The 16,831-nt window shown below is 43.7% G+C and overlaps 1 pseudogene; it reads right to left on the bottom strand.

Annotated features, from left to right (window-relative positions):
- Nucleotides 1-9,034: 9,034 nt before the first annotated feature.
- LOC123101193 (putative disease resistance protein RGA1) lies at nt 9,035-15,319 on the bottom strand (annotated as a pseudogene).
- Nucleotides 15,320-16,831: the final 1,512 nt, after the last annotated feature.

Here is a 16,831-nt window from a genome sequence, read left to right as displayed (position 1 = left end):
GATCGAGTGACAAGGTGTGTGCGCGATAGAAGATGCCCCGAGAGATATCGAGATAGACGTATGGATGGAAGGAGACAATACGTGTGTTCCTGATGGCTAGTTAGAGATAATCTTACTTAGGGGGGGGGAGTTCTTGCGCCTATGATGGAGTGAGGGATTATGGAACTTAGGGGGGGGGGTGTCACATGGAGAGAGAACAAGGGCGGAGAGTGTTGGATGGGTCTATATGTATAGCGCGAGCGAGACATGTGTATGTGTGAACCAGGGAGATATAAGGCCAGTTTGGCTTGCGTCCTGAGCATCTTTTGCCTGGCCTGGGGTTGTGGCTGGATTTCATGCACGCTTGCTTGGTTGCTACCCTGTGAAAAAGAAAGCCCGCCTGGCCTGGGTTCCCTTGCACTTTAATTAGCCTGGCTAAACTCCAGACACTTCAAGTAGCCTGGCCCAGGCGACCAATTTCGAATGCCTGGCCGTGCCTAGTCGTGCCCACGAGGCTAATAGCAACATGGATGGATATTAGCATTAAATAATTGATGCATCGATTGATTGATGGGACATTGATGCTTTACTGGCCCAAGCATGAGCCAAACGCTTCAGCACCACACAAGCCTGGCCAGGCAGAAATATTTTACATCTCACGTCCACACCAGGCAGTACCGTCCATCAAGGCATGAGGGTCAGGTCCAAACTGATCAATAAAGTTTGAGAGAGATTGAGGATCCCCGATAAGGCTGAGTGGTGCATCGGATAGCTGAGAGGGGGAAAGAGATATTCCATCCGCTCGATAATGCAGTGCATGTAAATTTTTTAGAAGTCAAACTTTGGAAACTTTGATCAGCTTTACGCAAATGTTTTTTATATCTACAATACCAAAGATACATCATACAAAACTACATCTCATGGTGAATCTAATGGTATATGTTTGCCGTACTAGATGTAATTCTTTTTATACACGTACATGGTCAAACTTTGTGATGTTTGACTTTTCACTAAATCTATATGCTATGGACCGAGGAGAGTGCCTCAGTCGAGACAGATCAAGTGTGTGTGAAGGAGAATGAGTAAGTGTGCAAAAAGAGTATGTGTGTGAAAGAGAAAGTGACAACAAACGATAAATTAGAGAGAGTGTGTGTTTTTTCGTTTCTTATGCGAACATATCACTTATGCATCTCCGAGATGGAAAAGCGAGGCGAGGAGATACACGAAGATAGCTAGTGTGTGATTGTTTGCAACGGAGAGAGACACCCCTGTAGCACATGTCCAATAGAGGTCTGGCCAACAAGGAAAAAAGGTCGAGAGGGACACATGGATGGCATGGACGCATGGGGAGGGAGAGAGGGTGTGTTTGTGATAGAGAGATCCCCTCGAGATCATGAGGGGACTGTATGGGTGGGAGATCGAGGGAGTGCGTTCGCGATAGAAAGATGCCCCGAGAGAAATCGAGATAGACCATGCACATGTTTGTGATGGAGACTAAGATTAGCTAGTCGTATACATATAGGGGGGACTGCGTGTGCCTACAATTGAGTGAGAGACCGTCATACTTGGCTAGCTGGGCATGAGATTATGTGTTTGTGCGTGTGAGATGGAGAGAGAACGAGGGAGAGAGATAGAGTTTTAGATGGGCCTATCGAGTGCGAGTGAGATATGCATGTGTATGTGTGCCCAGGTGGATGGAGAGTTTGAGAGAGGAGGGGAAGAGCTCCGAGATGACATAGTGGTGCGTGAGAGAGTTACGGGCAAAGAGCCAAGGAATTTGTGTGCGTACGATGAGTGCACCCAAGATATCTAGCTTGGACTTGCTAGAGTATCATACATAGTGTGTGAGAAAGACCTATAGATGGTGTATATATGCATGCGAACTAGGAAGACCCCCCCCCACACACACAGACAAAGAGAGAGAGAGAGAGAGAGAGAGAGAGAGAGAGAGAGAGATGGAGACAAAGGGAGAGGGACCAACAAGGTTTTTGTGTCGGATGCGTGTGACAGAATTGAAGATTGTCGGAGAGAGAGAGAGAGAGAGAGAGAGAGAGAGAGAGAGAGAGAGAGAGAGAGAGAGAGAGAGAGAGAGAGAGAGAGAGAGAGAGAGAACAGGAGTCCGGGAGAGGGGGAGATTGCGTTTTATGCATCAAAGACTGATATAAACCATGTTTCGATATAAACTTGCATTCAAATATTTAAATTGGAGAACATGTTTTCTGCAATCCACACATGAACGGATATATGCGTATATCAAACAAGTTCATTAATTTGACTTTCAACATGTTCATGGAGTACTATAATACTGTACAACATGCTACTCGATTGAGGTGTTCAATTTTGGATTTAGTTCACTATTTTGACCTACTGAATGAGCTATTTCATTGAGTTGAGATATTTCATTTTGGGTTTGATTCGAGTTTTTGAGTGGGTCAACTATTTGTCATATAGTAAATCGCTAGCAACGAGCATGTAAAAACACATTACTCCCGAGCAACATCTCTCCATCTAAAAAAGAAGTGGCAAGCTAATATTTCAAAATTTGATTCGAATTGACTTGGTAAGGTAGACGTGGATGCTCGTTCTCCCAAAATTTGAACGAACCATTAAACATCCTCTCTGCTCGGTGGAATTCACCCGAGCAAATAAATGGGAGACGCGAAATTACCATCCTATGTGGGACACACATCAATTGGCCCGTTGTACATCAAGGGTAGGTTTGTAACTTCATCCAAGCGCGCCTTCTCCTCGGCCGAAATGATATGTGCCGAGTAATTCATAAACCATGGTCGGCAAAACACGCTCTCCTCGTCCGAAATAGCTCGCGCCCACTATTTCAAAACACACTCTCCTCGCCCTAAATCGCTCGTGCCCACTATAGTTCAAAACACGCCATCCTCGCCCGAAATCGCTCCCGCCCACTATTTGGGGAGAAGCAAAGTTACTCTACTATCCACGACCCTCAGTACACAGACCCAAGCCGAGAAGCCTATAGGAAAGGGTAGAACTGTAACTCCCCCTAACATTTCAGACAAATGCGTCCGTAAGACATGGTTCCACTCCCCTCCCAATCCCCCCCCTCGCCCCGCCCGCCCCCATTCATACCCCGTGGGTGCCAAATCACCTTCTATCCGGGAAGCTCCCTTATCCCGAGCCGCGAAACCTCAGCCCCACCTCCATGGCGCCCCCCACCGCACCAATTTCACAGCCGCCCTCCTCCCTAATGCCGGAAACGCTGTCCATTTGCCGTCGTGCACTGGACTGTGTGCCTCTTACTCCGTGTTGCTGGTACTGCCTCGACGACGGCCGCGTGAACCGTACCGGAGCCGATTCACCCCCGCTGTTGTTCACGGCGCCGAAGCGGCTCCAACTTCGGATCGGCCCAGAGTCCTGGCGCTGCTTCCGTGTAGCCGTCGACCGTCGCGACATTGCTCTTTCCCTACCGTCGGTCGCCACCGCAACCGCGCTGGCCTCACCGACTCGGCAGCTGGACTTGCCTACTTCACCATGCCGCCAGATAGGTCGCACGCTCATCTCAAATCACATTATTTAGGCGTCAGTTGTCTGAATTTTTATTGTAGGCCAATCGATTCCCAATGGGAAGCAGCACCCCTCGAGGCGGCAGAGCTCCTAGGCTGCCGGTTGGCTGGTGTCTAACGTAAGGGTGCGGGCCCACAAGTTCACCATGGAAGCAGCGCTTAGATGGCTATCTTTTAGAGTTGCGTGGGTTGAAGGTACTGCCGCCGCCGGATCTGGATGACGGGGAGTCTTTGTGGATTGGACCGGGGGCGGCGCAACCACGGCAGTGCGGTGGGGCGGGGAGCGGGGTTTTGGCCGGGGCCACGGACGGCGAAGGCAGGCTGCTCTGCCATTGGTCGCTGGCTCTACGGGGAAGATTCCAAACAGTGTCAGCCGGGAGGCACAAGACGGCCATCAAGGCATCCGGCGTAGATCGGACAGTACCAAAATAAAATAAAATCGTGTGACCCCAATTTAGTCTTCAGTCAACAGACGTGTGACCACTCTCATACCTTGATGTTGATCTCTTAGTGTATTTCTTCAGATCAAAGAGATATGTCGTTCTTAACATTATGCGTTATCTGCATCTTCAGACACACCGTCTTCCGACTCACCGCAGCTGCTCCAACAAGGGAAGCATACACCAGAAGGGAGCTATAGTCCCCACTCAACAGTTCCCTGCTTCGAATGCGCGTGCCCGACATGGACAACCACAACAACTGCAGGGCCATCGACAAGTCAGCACATGATGCTCACTCCTATGGATGGCAGCCAGATATATTGTACCCTCATCTTACTTGTGTGCAATATTTATGGCGTTGTTATTCATCTAAGCATGGAAAATATATCATCACATTTCACTGTATATTCATGTTGATCTCTTACGGGTCTTGTTCAGGAGTTCACGCTGTACCATAGTTCAGCTAAGATACTTGTTCTTTAGGTAACGTTGTTCCATAGTTATCATCCATCAGCCAATGCTATCCCACAGGCTGGTGATTATAGTATTATACCACTTCTAGTATTACCTATGTTGTTCTTTAATACTTTTGTGTGCCATCTAGTTAATCTCGAGTACAAACGATACATATTTTGTAGCTTTCATCTATGTTCTTCCTTTAGTTTATGAGACCTGTTGCTGCTAGTTAACCCCAGTCCTACTATTTATGTCGTCTCCTACAGGCACTCATTACATAAATCTAACTACTAGTTGTCTTCCATGCATGTCAGATATAATTGCACACGCTGATATATCCACAAGAACCTCACGGAGCAATGTAAAGGCCAATAAACTTGATGTCAATGATACCCAATATGATGGAACATGTAAAGGCAGTTCTTCAGAAGACTTACAGAAAGATGATGAATCCTCTTCACCCCCACAAGGTCCTTGCTCTAACTTGACCTGTGATATGGGTACAACATGCATATAATGTCCTGGAGTGTATCTACTCTGTTGCAATGCCATGTGCTTAGCATGCTGATCATGCATGTAAATATGTCATGCCTTCCTGTTTTTCAGTACCTATTCCATTCATGATAACATGTTTTCAAATTCAAGTACTGTCATTCTACTCTATCGCAATGCCATCTGCTTAATTTGGACATCATGCTTCTGAATATCTTATGCATTGTTATTCATTAGTATGTACTTCATCTGTCTGCCATACCATGTTTTTTTACATTGAAGTGATGTTCTAGTGCTCTGTTGCAATGCCATCTTATTTTCCCAATCATACACGTGTATGTTGCCTTAGTTATTTCTGTATGTATTCCGCTAGCATATAGTTTTACATTCAACTATTGTTTTTTTTGCTGTGTTGTCCTGTCGTATCCCTAGCTCTTACACCATACTCCCTCCGTCCGGATTACATGTTGCCGAAATGGATAAAAAAGGATGTATCTAGAACTGAAATATGCCTAGACCCATCCATTTTTTTCCGGATGGAGGCAATACATGTCAATATGTCATGCCTTTCTATTCTTCAGTACCTATTCCATCTCTCTGCTGTCGCATGTTTTATAATTAAAGCACCATTCTTCTATACAAGGCATGCAAGGGGAAGACGACTATGTTAGAATCTGAAGGGTTACAAACAAGGCCTTTGCAAAAGATCCAAACGCCAGGAGATAATAAACCAACTCTAGTTTTTATAGATACTGCTCCAGCACAGAGAAACCCAACTCCTACTGATAATAAGCAGATTTCAGTGGCCAAAGAACTAGTCCGCTCCAGTCCAGCAAAAATATGTCAACTCAATTCTAAGAAACGTGTGCGTATCCTTGCATCATGAAATTTTATAGCATGCTGAACATATTTTCTACATGTTTCTTACCCATCTCTCTTTTAGAAAATAATCTTAACAGATAGAAGAATTTCTGCAATGGTATCGTTTATGAGGAAAGATTCTTGCAGGAATTCTCTGTGCTCCAATGTAGATGTAAGTACCTCTTGTATATCACTATATTTTTATATCAGCATGTATTTTGTTAATCGGCGTGAATCCAACCTTTATTTGATCTAAATTTAGTTGTAGCAAAATGTATGATTAAAGGCCACAATGTTGATTTTTGTAAGGAAACTGCCTGGTAGTTTTGCATCCTGAGCTGCATGAGTGTACTATCTCACATCAGTTGGTTTGAATACTTTGGTTCTGCAGTGGATTTTACAGGTTTTTTTACTGTGTTGTCCTGTTGTATCCCTAGCTCTTACATCATACTCCCTCCGTCCGAATTAAATGTCGAAGAAATGGATAAAACTGGATGTATCTAGAACTGAAATACGCCTAGACCCATCCATTTATTTCCGGATGGAGGGAATACATGTCAATATGTCATGACTTTCTATTCTTCAGTACCTATTCCATCTCTACTGTAGCATGTTTTATAACTGAATCACCATTCTTCTATATAAGGCATGCAAGGGGAAGACGGCTATGTGAGAATCTAAAGGGTTACAAACCAGGTCTTTGCAAAAGATTCAAACGCCAGGAGATAATAAACCAACTCCATTTTGCATAGATACCGCTCCAGCACAGAGAAACCCAACTCCCACTGATAATAAGCAGATTCCAGTGGCCAAAGAACTAGTCTGCTCCAGTCCAGCAAAAGAATGTCAACTCCATTCTAAGAAGCGTGTGCGTATCCTCGCATCATGAAATTTTATAGCATTCTGATCATATTTTCTACATGTTTCTTACCCATCTCTCTTTTAGAAAATAAGGTTAAACGATAGAAGACTTCCTACATTGGGATCGTATTCAAGGAAAATATGTTGCGGGAATTCTCTGTGCTCCAATGCTGATGTAAGTACCTATTGTATATCACTATATTTTTACATCAACATGTATTTTGTTAATCGGAGTGAATCTAACCTTTATCTGATCTAAAATTAGTTGTAGCAAAATGTTAAAGGCGCCAATGTTGATTTTCTTAAGGAAAACTGTCTGGTAGTTTTGCATACGGAGCTGCATGAATGTACTATCTCATATCACGCACATTACTGAATTATAGTGCTTCTCTGGTTGCCCATTCATTCATTATGTCAATGTTGCTTTCGTACTACCTTACCTGGCCGATGATAGCTGTGCCATATTGTGTTAATTTGGTGTAGGCTAGTTTCCCAAACGTTCGTTGTGTCAATGTTGCTTTCCTATTATATGACTTGGCCAATGATAGCAATGCTAGTGTGTTAATTTTGTGCAGGCTGCTGAAGATAAGAAGACAAACTCTGAAAACAGCAAGGCAACCCCATTGTTTCTTTCCAGTAAATCTAGGCCAGGTAATATGGCAATAACTCATGATTAATCTGTTTGGTTCCCGTCCTAATTTATGTTATGACGCAATGGTCGAGGCACTCTCCACTATCAATAATACAAGCCTGCCAAAATCGCCATCTGAATCTGTTCAGTATCCTCTGTCTCGAATGCAACGGAATAAATGTATGTTTGTGAATCAATTAATGGCTGAAGCAATGATGGAAATGGTGGATGAATCAGAGGTGCAGAGTCGTGCGACACAACAACTGATCAATGCTTTCAGAGACAGTGTAGCAAAGCAGCAAGAACTTGCCCACATGCTTATAGGCGTCATCTGTGCTGAGGTTGCAGATTGTGACATTGTAGATGGTTGGGTCCTGCTCATTTATTTGCACTGGCATCAATTTTTGATTGCCCAGTGGATGTAATTTCCTGTAATATATGTTGGATGTGCAACATTATTCCCTGTATGCCGTACCTTTGCTTGATCGGTTTTGATCCCGTGCATAATTGCTCGTCGTAATGGGCTCAAATTATCTAATTTTGCCTAAAGACATGTACGAACTTTAGTGGGCCCATTAAGTTAATGGGCCATTACTAGGCCGAAAGTTAATGGTCGGCCCTCTTACCTCCCGGGTCGTTAACAGGCCGACATCGAAGCGGGCAATAGGTGGCCCCAATTTATTTCACAGGCCATTACTAAGTTTGGGCTACATATGGCCCAACTATACTGCAGGCCTTTAGCAGGCCAAAAGAGACAGCGGGCTTGTACTGGACCATGAAGAGCATGGGCCGCTAAGAGACCGAAAGTCAGGTCGTATTGTAAATGGCCTAACTGTGTTGTGGGCCTTTAGCAGGCCGAAAGATAAACCGGGCTGGTATTGGACCATGACGGGCATGGGCCGTTAAAAGGCCAAAACTAAGGTAAATGGCCCAACTCATTTATGGTCCGTTAACAGGCCGAAAGGCACACAGGACCGGGAATTGGCCCAACACTTAAATGGGTCACTAAAGGCCAAAACTCAGGTCCGACTACAAATGGCCCAATTGATTTATGAGCCGTCAATAGGCTGAAAGTGACACCGGGCCAGAAATTGGCCCAACACTTAAATGGGCCGCTAAAAGGCCGAAACTCAGGTCCGACTACAAATGGCCCATCAGTTTTATGGGCCGTCAACAGGCTGAAAGACACACCGGGCCGGAAATTAGCCCAACATTTAAATGGGTCGCTAAAAGGCCGAAAGATGTACATCCTGAAAATTGGCCCATCCATTAAATGGGCCGTTAACAAGCCGAAATCTCATTGGGCCGATATTGAGCCCAAATATATAGCGGGCTGTTAACGGGCTCGAACTGACGATGGGCTGCAATGGTGTCAAATCTTTAACGGGCCATTGATGGGCCGAATTGGCACATCTCGTATGGGCCGTGGGCTTAAATGGACCTGACACAGGGTGATTTGAGAGGATTGGAGGGGGTGGAGATGGATTTTGACTTGCTGAGGACTTAATCCCTTTCAAACCCCTTGAAATCATATGGAACCGAACAAGGCATGTGGGAGGGATTAACCGAATAAGCCCTAAGTCAATTATTGTGTCCATCTTTACATTGGTAGCGGTATGCTGTCAGCCTATCACTAGACGTACTCTAGAAATTAGACAACCCGTCTTTCTGCTACCATTATGTTTGGCAAAATAAGGTTCTTTTAAACGGAAGGGAAACTGCAAAGCAAAGTAGATGCGTATGTTGAGATTTATGCATGAAAGGACCCACTACGAAGTGCAAGACTAAAAACTGAATACATCAAGAGAAGAAGAAAGAGTAAGCATTGCAAGATATGACTAGGATGACAGAAAACGTGGGAGGACACATATATACCTTCTCTTCTATATGAGCCAGCTTCATCTTGTTCTCCTCTAATTCATACCATTGCTTTAGTCCAGGGCACGTAACAATCTCAAGTTCTTGGAGGTTTGTGAGTTGCTGCATTCCCTCGGGCAAAGACTTGATACTAATACATCCAGTGATCTTAAGCATCCTGAGGGAGGTGGGCAGGAGACATACCATTTCTTGGTTGTGAGTTAGCTTCATCTTTCCCTCCTCTGGTTCAGCAACCACGTGCTCTAATGCAATGCACCACTCAAGGGTTATTTCCTGGAGGCTGGTGAGCTATTGTATGCTTGCCGGCAAAGACCTCAAGCCAAACTTGTAATTCATGCAAAGTTCCTTGAGAGAGGTTAATTCGCCCAGCCAATGTGACACTGATATGCTTTTGCAGAAGCTCAGTTCTAGTGATTCAAGCTTTGTGAGTTGCCTCGTGTTCTCGTTCAACTCCTTTACACCATCGCTGCCGCTTATTTCTAGATTCTTGAGAGATGGGAGCTCGCCCAACCATATTGGCAGTTCTTCCATGTGTAAATCTCTTAGGGACAGTGTCTCTAAAGAGGATAGATGTTGATTGATCTCTGGTGAGCTGGTTAGATCACCACAATTGGTAATATCCAAAGAAGGGAGTCTAGGGAAGTGTTGAAGCCACCTCCATTGATGAGGCCCCTTGCAGTCTCTAACTGACAACCAAGTAGTTATTGTAGAAGAAGAGGAGGAAGCACTGGTGTGTGACACAATGCACTCATCCCATGATGATAACACATTATCACTGCATCTTATCTCCCATTGTTTAGCTTTAGGCAGAGGCCCTTTCATCCTTAGCATTGGGCAACCATGTCTGTCTACTCTGTTTAACACGTTTTCCTCACCGGTGGAGTATGAAGTGTCCCATTCTTCCAGATTTGCCATATTTCTGAGAACCAGTGACTTCAGGTTTGGTAGTTGGCGCACTACCCAGCCTGGAAAGATGACACTGTTATAACCACATATTTCCAACTTCCTCAATGTGCTTGGAGGCACTAGTTTTTCCAGCAAAATGTTGTCATCCACAAATCTGTCAACACCTTGAGTCCACTCCTGTTTCAACTGCCAAATGCTTTGCTTTTCCAGTAATTTTATACTATTTGCCTCTCCTGCGGACTTCACATTTTCAAGTTCAGTTATATCCAGCTCAAAAGGATCTGTGGGTTTTAGCAGGACAAGATTGCTGCTAGATCCATCATTGCCAGCACACACCACAAAGTGTGGTAACGATATTGCACTGCTACCGAGTTGAGGTATTTCTGAAAGACTTCTACAATTGTTTAAATAAAGAAACTTCAAGCTACCAACTATGCATATACTTTCAGGTATTTTCTCCAAACGTATGCATCCCGAGAGGTCCAATGTGTGCAGTTTTGTCATGCTACAAATACTTTCAGGTATTCTTTCCAGAAGATAATTGCCAGACAAGTCCAAATGCTCTAGATCTGAAAGAGTAATTCCGCACATATGGTTGATGAGAATGTCCCAAGTTTCTGCAGCAAGAGGAATAGGATTGAATTGATCTTTTCTTGGATCATTCGATGAGTGTTTTCTTAGTCCAGATAGATTCAAATACCGAAGCTTGGTCAGATCCTCTGGCAGCGAACTGAGGTGTGTTTCTTCTAAATTCAAATATTGAAGATTGGTAAGACCAACCAAAGCTTCATGTACACAATCAACCATCCAACAAAATGATAAATCAATATGGACCAAACTTTTTAGGCTCCCAAAACATCTTGGCAGTTTTTTCAAATCTCGCCAACCTGGTAACATTAGGTACTTGAGTTGAGTGAGTCTGCCCAACGATTCAGGGAGCTTTTTGAGTCCACATTCCCTTGAAGATAAGTTCAAATACTCGAGTTTTCTGAGGGCACCCAAAAATTCTGCTTCTTTACCACATTCAAGATATGAGCTGTGTGATAAGTTTAAATACTGCAGTTTGGATAGGCCGCCCAGAACTTCTGGTGTGTCTCCGATATTTGTGCAGTATGACAAGTTCAAATACTCTAGTTTTGTGAGGCTCTCCAAGAACACTGATATTCCCTCAACAGACGAGCAATCTGATAAATCCAAATGCACCAACTTTTGTAGCCTCTTGAATGATTCTGGCAGTTTTTTAATTCTGGAACAACTTGACAAATCAAGATACATTAGACCCTCAATTTCTCCAATTGACTCTGGCAGTGCTAAGAGTGCAGGAGACCCGTGAAGGTTCAGATAAACTAATTTTGAGAGTTTGGTGATACTGTCTGGAATCTCTGTATCTTGTACTCTTGGAGCGCTTAGATATCTCAGTTGCTTCAGTTCACCAATACAGTATGCCAGCTTATGTATGGTGCACTCACTTAGGTCCAAGACACGCAAAGACTTGGCAGATAAAAATGCAGCATCATGAAGTTCATATTTGTCACAATCCATAAAATGCAATGCTCTTATCTTGGACAAGTCCGATCCCAAAGGCTTGCTACAATCATCGAGCAATGCATAGTGGTAGCAGCTTTCTGCAGCATTAGTGCTTTTGCCAACAAAAAGAAGTTCATTGTCCATTACCGATCTTGCTAAATCATGCACCAGGTCATGCATGGTGAACAATATAACATCTTCATCATATAGCTCAAAAGTCTGCAACCAAATCATTCAGTAGTGTCAGACTTTTGGATTTATTTATATTTAAACAATTTATGACTTCATTCGTTAAGTCTAAACCATTTTATGCATAACCCCTATATTGAATAATATATTTATTTTTTGTCCCACGCTATTTCCCATGTTTAGAAAAAAAAGGGGATATCCCCGGCCTTTGCTCCCATGTTTAGGTTCTGAACTTTGAGTCATAAAACCATACAAATTTCATATCTGAAACGGCCAAACCATTGCAAAATGGTTTTCAATGTTGTGATGGTTGTTTTCTGCTACCAACTGCCAGTTAGACATGATTTACTTCAAAAATAAGAAATTACAAAATATGTGAATTTCAAGGAAACCGGGGAAGGAAAATATTTATTCGATAAAATTCAGAAACAACTACCAACACTCGTGAGAAAAGAGCACAAAAATGAGAAAATGTAGGAAAATGGAAACACCACGACGCTTTTCTTCATCCTCGCCTTTAGGGATAATGACCTGGCATGGCAACAAGAACGGCGTGGAGGTCTGCAGTTCATCGTCTCCGTCCTCCCTGCATAGGCAGGCGGTAGGCGGGGCCTCGGCCCCATTCGATAATTGTGATAATCCGAGACACTTCTGTTTCTTTTCTTCTTCTTTTTCTGTGTGGATGGAGATAGTTTTGTTTCGATGATGATTATCCATGATGGTTTCCAAAACCGTATCAGATGGGTGGTTTGGTCCTGAATAGCTATATCTGCTACGGTGAACCGAAATATGTTGGTGTATATAGTATTCAGGTCTAATTTTCTAAAAGCCGGATTCTAAAACATTATTCAGTAAAAAGAACAGCGGGGTTAACTTCTCGCCCAAGTAATCATGTTAGTCATGGTAAGCCCAATAGCATGTATAAGTAAGAGACTGTTTATGCAACTGCATATACCACATATGGATGCGAACTAAAGACCTCAACTGTGCATTGTGCATTGACCTTTTGTTTTACTAGAATGTTGCAGTAGAATCAACAATCAAATATTCTAGGGATGTGTTTTATTAGCAAATCTAGGGATATGTTGGCTTGCATTTGTGTGTATCAATAACTGAAATATTGTTAAGTTATTCGGACAAGCTGCGTTGTAAGCAACGGCTCTGTGATATGCTAGTCCAAATCCTAGTGGGCAATTTTTGAATTATACTTGAGTTCCCTTACGCCAGTTCCAACAAAATAACCAAAAAATTTATAAAAGGTATGCATAACTCACTGATGATGGCTTTGAATGTTCAAGGAAAGAGAGCCCCAAAAGCTGACTAATGTATTTCTCACCAAGCTCGCAAGTAGAGAAACCAAGAGAAACCCATTGATGAATAAGATCATCTATAAGTATCTTTTGACCTTTTGGAAATATTGCACAATAGGCAAAGCATAGCTTCAGATACGAAGGCATAACACTATAGCTTAACTTCAGAGATGCAAGTACTTGTGTAGAAGATGTTATCTTCCAAAGAAGATGCAGTCCAGATATTACTATCTCTCACTGATTCCCATTGACCAGGCTTCATTGATTTCAGCGTGTGTCCAAGTGATTTAGCTGCTAAAGCCACACCCGCACACTTCATTGCAATGACTTTCCCTATTTCCTCCAATTGTTCCTTATCACCTCTAGATTCAAACGCACTCTTTTGCTTTATTATAGACCAACACTGTCATCAGTCAATGGTGCTAATTTGTATGGTTGGATGGTGGAGATTTCCTTTGCAATGCCTTCACTTCGTGTGGTTGCTATAACAACCACGTTACTGCTCTTCCCAATTTTTAACATATCTTTCAGTTCTTCCAAATGAGACATGTTATCTTCCCACAGGTCATCTAAAACAATCAGAATCTTCTTGTTGGCGAGGAGCTTTTCAAGGGAATTATGGATCATCTCCTTTCCAGTGTACGCACTCTCTTTATCTTTCTTTGATAATTGTGATATTATAGAGTTTCCAATTTTGATCAAATCAAATGTCTGAAACACGTAAACCCACACTTGAGAGTATTCACTGAATTGGGAACTATTGTAAACCATTTTTGCCAAGGTTGTCTTGCCAAGGCCTCCAATGCCATATATAGGAAGGATTGTGATATCTTTTGTCATGCTATCAAACAAAGAAGCCAATATTATATCTCTCTCCTTAGTCCTCCCAATGATTTCTATCTCCAGGATTAATGATGTTTCCCGTATATCAGTCACCTTTGGCTCTTTGGCATTAGTGCAGTCTGTTAACTTGAATTCCTTGTGTTGATCTGTTATGACCTTCAGGTCGTCCCTCATGTTCTTCATCCTATTGGCCATTGTAATGTTGGGGCCAATTGTGAGACAAGGGATCATGAATGCCAAATATTTTTTGAAGGAGAACTGCAAGACAGTTGCTTTGTTAGTAAAATACAAAATCACCAGCACCCAGCAGTTTAGTATATAGGATATTACAAATGCATTCAGCCAACAGAAAGTTTTGTTAAAACATTAAGAGGCACATCCTCTTATTTCTAAGAACCTCCGACTGTAACTGCCAAGGTTAAGACCAATGCCACCTTTAATGATGCGCTGAGAACTTGAGCTAAAAAAATGGTACGGAGATGTTTCAGATGCTCGGCCCGAAGGCTGAGGCCTATCAAAACCATGTCTAGTTCATCCAAGGATCTGGTGCCCAAATTATTATTGTCGAGACTGGATAACAGATTTCCAAGTGTTGTAAAGATGTGGACTTGTTTATTAGCTGTGTGTATCCTAGCTATTAAGAAGCAGAGTGTGTGCTCATTGTGTTTCTGTTCGCTTGATATTTCATTTTGAGTGGATAAAATCCGTCATTTGTCGAAAAAAGTGTTGGTGAGGATGTGGACAATCATAGATCCAAGAGCGAGCCAAACAATCTACTAGCAGATTCAATAGCTCAGTATGTTTAAATAATTCTTTTCAAATTGTTTTCGAATACCGCTCAGCACCCAGATGTGCATTTGGATGCAGCAGACATAAAGCACTTGTTTCTCAAAAAGAGAAGAGTAGCATATTCACAAATTAAATAACTGTGTCAATTTACTGCATAAATGCGTACCTTGAGCGCAGATGGCTGGGTGATGGCTTGTGTGTCTGCTTCGAACTCATCAATCATGTCAGAGACCTTATACAAGAAGTCCTTGAGCCACTTCAGCCAAAGACCCGTCAGTTCGTCGGTGATGGACTGCCTCTCCGCGACCTTGAGCACTGCCTCGACAGACTCCAGCGCCATCTTCATCTTCTTGAGGTCCTTGTCCAAATTCATCTGCAGCGCGATCTGACCCCCGATCAGAGAACCAACCTGGTCGCCCACCACCTTGAGGATGGCAGCAGCAAGCATGCCGCCGAGCGCCGCCATGGCCGCCGCCTCTCAATACGTACGTGTTGGGTTGAAGGTGCTGGGAGGAAGAACGGTAGGGCAGACGATGGCGAGGTGCGTGATGGGATCTTGCTTGCTGAAGTTTGGGTGCTGGATCGGACCTTGGTAATTGCATCAAGACAACAACTCTATGCTCAGTCCTTGTGTGTGTTCATTTTTTACTGAAGAGTTGTACGCATCTCTATGACTTGTATATATATATATTTTTTGTTTGGATCGATACTTAACAGTTGTATGCTTGTGCTAAGGCAGCTCTATATGCACTTGGGTACCATAATGCGACCCACTCGTTCTCCATTTCATTCTGTTCCGCCGTCACGCGCATGCATCTCAGCAACCCCATCTCCCGTCCATTCCTCGATCAGGCCGTGCTAGTGGACCAGACGCTCGGTGGCTCGGCGCAGGTTCTCATCGTCTCCTACCCGTCCTCCTCTTCCTCGCGAGGCCGTATGTGAGGCGCTGGCTTAGGCAACTCATCGTGGCCTGATTCATGGCGGTGGTTAGCAAAAACACCGGACGCTGCTGACGAGCTCGCCGCCGTTGAAAAGAAGGCCATACAGAAATACGTCATCCCCCGCCACGGCTCCCAGGCAGCAGTACGTAGGCGACAGGTGCACATGGATAGTTTAGTATTCACCTTTGTAGAGTTGGCCTTGTCCAACGCAAATTCAGGTTTTAAGTTGTAAAGTCGGTCTGTTGGCAATCACAGTGATAGCTCGGTTATTTCCTAGGAGCAGTAGTGAGCACCTGGAAGAAAGTTTTAACGCCACTCAATTTCTACGATGCAATCATACCGGATATACCCAATCATGGATAACTGAACTTCTAATCCATAACAAGGCAGAGGGTGTTCGGGGCCTGCCACAAGGTCACGGATGTGCGAGCCTGCAAGGTCAACAAGAGGAACATGGCGATTAGACGGAGCCAACTAACGCAGTGGCAGCGGCAGCGGCAAGAGGGGCCGAGGGGAACTGGACGGCCGGCTGGGCGTGTGGGGATGGCGCGTTGGGATTCAAGTGGAGCTCGGCTGCTTGGGGCCGCGGCATGAGGTGAGATTGCTAGGCGGTGTTTTCTCTCGATAGCGATTACAGATTCCAGATACAAACGAAGAGTTGAGTTTTAATGTGAAAATTAGGGACTAAACTACCCTCGAGAAATCAACGGTGAGATTAGATATATACTGCTCCCTTCTCCTAGCAGTATAGGGTACCATAAAAAAGCTCATAAGGGAAGAGGGAGTAGTTACCAAAGTGTTTGGGCGAATGTGCAAACTTTGGCATACATAACGTGTTTGGTTCCGGAAAGTGCGTGGAGTCATGTGAAGTGCCTTGCACATGCTGCTAAGTGCGTGTAGTAGTTTAATTAAGCTTGGTTACAACTTTTTGTCTTATGGTTCAGTAATCAAACCGCTGGAGTATAGAGGTGTTATCCATCTTTGTTTTTCATTAATTTAAGAGGATTTGACAGATATAAAGCGTCTACCTAGGATGCAGTGAGCATCAATGTTCGCTGTCAACGAAAAGAATATACAAAATGCCTAGGATGCAGCGAGCATTGGTGAGCATCAGGTTTTTTTTAGAGAAACGCTAGGAGCACCTCTTACTCTCAGCCCCGCCTGCTTACCAAGTGACAGATTAGCTAAC

Source organism: Triticum aestivum, chromosome 1B (assembly GCF_018294505.1).
Source record: "Triticum aestivum cultivar Chinese Spring chromosome 1B, IWGSC CS RefSeq v2.1, whole genome shotgun sequence".
Taxonomy (NCBI): domain Eukaryota; kingdom Viridiplantae; phylum Streptophyta; class Magnoliopsida; order Poales; family Poaceae; genus Triticum; species Triticum aestivum.
The sequence above is the reverse complement of the archived record's forward strand: the minus strand, read 5'-3'. Positions and strand labels throughout refer to the sequence as shown.